This window comes from Tasmannia lanceolata, unplaced genomic scaffold (genome assembly GCF_043159265.1).
Source record: "Tasmannia lanceolata isolate RefF3 unplaced genomic scaffold, GAP_Taslan_0.1 ptg000038l, whole genome shotgun sequence".
Taxonomy (NCBI): Eukaryota; Viridiplantae; Streptophyta; class Magnoliopsida; order Canellales; family Winteraceae; genus Tasmannia; species Tasmannia lanceolata.
In genome coordinates, this window is record NW_027518715.1 from 552,501 (window position 1) to 555,000 (window position 2,500).

Sequence of the window (2,500 nt, forward strand, 5' to 3'; positions counted from 1 at the left end):
CGTATGCCCCGATAGGCTTGGTACGCCCCGATATGCGCACGTGTGCCCCAGTAGGGCTCGGTATGCCCCGGTATGTACGCGTGTGCCCCGATAGGCCCGGTATGCCCCGATATGCACACGTGTGCCCCAATAGGGGTCGGTATGCCCCGGTAGGTACGCGTGTGCCCCGTAATGCACGTTTCGCAGATCTCCCCGCATGTCCCGCCCCTATATGTAATACTTACTTACTTACTTACTTTCTTTCTTGCTTGCTTGCTTGCTTGCAATGGTTGGGAGTGCCCGGCATGCCCCGCTGCAGAGACCAAGGGCGCAATGACTTGGCACCGCGGATGCCGGGACTCCGGCACTTCCCGTGGCACTGATGGTTGGTTCCAAAGACAAAAGGCCGTGCAAGGCCACCGCACCGCGGATGATTTTGCTCGTGCTGGCGCCGTTGTGTGGCCAAAGAACATGCGCGAATGCTCGTGTCGGAAGGGTTGGTGTCCTGGCCCCGCGGGTGTCACGAATGCTCGGTTGCGAAGACCATGGGACCAGAGCCATGGCACGTCGGATGATGGCTCCAGCTGGCGCCCCGGCACTTTCTGTGGCATTGATGCTCGGTTTCAAAGACAAACGTGCGCAGGGCCAGGGGACCGCGGATAACTGCTCGTGCTGGCCCCGTTGGGCGGCATTGATGGTCGGTTGCAAAGAAAATGCGCGATTGCTCGTGTCGGGGCCCGGCAAGCCAAGGCCAAGCGAGCCATGGCACGTCGGATGATGGCTCCAGCTGGCGCCCCGGCACTTTCTGTGGCATTGATGCTCGGTTTCGAAGACAAACGTGCGCAGGGCCAGGGGACCGCGGAGGACTGCTCGTGCTGGCCCCGTTGGGCGGCATTGATGGTGTGTTGCAGAGAGCATGTGCGATTGCAAGTGTCGGCCGGGTTTGGGTTCCCTTGGGCTTTCGGGTGCCTTGGACGCTGTCTTGCGAAGACCATGGGCACAAGGCCCCGTCCTGGCCCCTTGTTCGATTCGCTCTCGTCTTGCGCTTGCTTCCAAGGTCCTCCATGACCTTCCCCATGGCCTTGCTAGATCCCCCCCATGACGCATGACCTCTGTCCGTTGATTGGTTTTGAGTGCACACCATGCCCGGCTTGGCACCGTGTTGTCGCGTGAGTGGCATTTGGATCGTGCATGCTGGTGGGCTACCTGCCAATGCGCACAAGCCTTGCACACTAGCCTTGCGCACGAGCCTTGCACAAAAGCCTTGGACACAAGCCTTGCGCACAAGCCATGCGCACAAGCCTTGGACGCTAGCCTTGCACACAAGCCATGCATACAAGCCTTGCTCACAAGCCTTGGGCACTGGCCCATCGCAGTAGCCTTGCACACAAGCCTTGCGCACTAGCTTTGGGCACGAGCCTTGCGCACTTGCCTTGGGCACTAGCCTTGCACACAACCCTTGGGAACTAGCCTTGCGCACCAGCCTTGCCCACAAGCCTTGCACACCAGCCTTGCACACTAGCCTTGCATACAAGCCTTGCACACTAGCCTTGCACACAGGCCATGCTCACTAGCCTTGGGCACTAGCCTTGCACACAGACCTTGGGCACTAGCCTTGCGCACTAGCCTTGCCCACGAGCCTTGCACACTAGCCTTGCACGCAGGCCTTGCACGCTAGGCATGCTTGGGCCAGCAGCTCCCGCATCAAGTCGGCGGGTGTAGGCACGGTTGGGCGCAGATCCCGCATCGCCTCGTCGCGTCTGGGCGCAAACCCGTCGCGTCTCGTTGCGTCTTCAGAAGTCGTCGCTAACAGCACCTTTGGTTGCCACTGGTGGTTAGGCGGGTTGGTTGCGCAAACCCTATAGGAGGGTGGCATGCTGCGGGGCGCTGGAATGCGCAGGCTTAGGGCGTTTTTGCCCGGATAGGCACTGGAATGTGCTGGTTTTGGGCGTTTTTGCCTGGATAGGCTAAGGAATGGGCATGCTTTGGGCGTTTTCCCCGGATAGGCACTGGAATGGGCTGGTTTTGGGCGTTTTTGCCTGGATAGGCTAACGAATGGGGCATGCTTTGGGCGTTTTTGCCCGGGTAGGCACTGGAATGCCTGGCCTTGGCTGGGCATTGCTGGGTTGGGCTCCCTTGGCCTTTCAGGCGCCTTGGATGCTGTCTTGTGAAGACCATGGGCACAAGGCCATGGCATATAGTGGGGAATGGACCATGGTTGCCAAGGTTAGGCAATATAGAGGGCGGTGGGCGAGTAGGCCATGGCGTCACTTGTTTGCCCGTGTTTGCTCCCTTTGTGCGTTGTTTGGTTTTGGGAGCACACCTACCTTGCTAGGCTCGGCGGCTTACCCCTGCCCTTGTGGGTACTGGGTTGCACGTCTGTTTGCAACCCTATGGCTTGGTTGCTGCTGGCTTGGTTGGGTAGTTTGCCTCCGCCAATGCGCACAAGGGTTCCTTTTCTTCGTACCTGTGAGCTTACCTCCCTTGTTCGATTTGCTTTTGTATTGCGCTTTCTTACAGG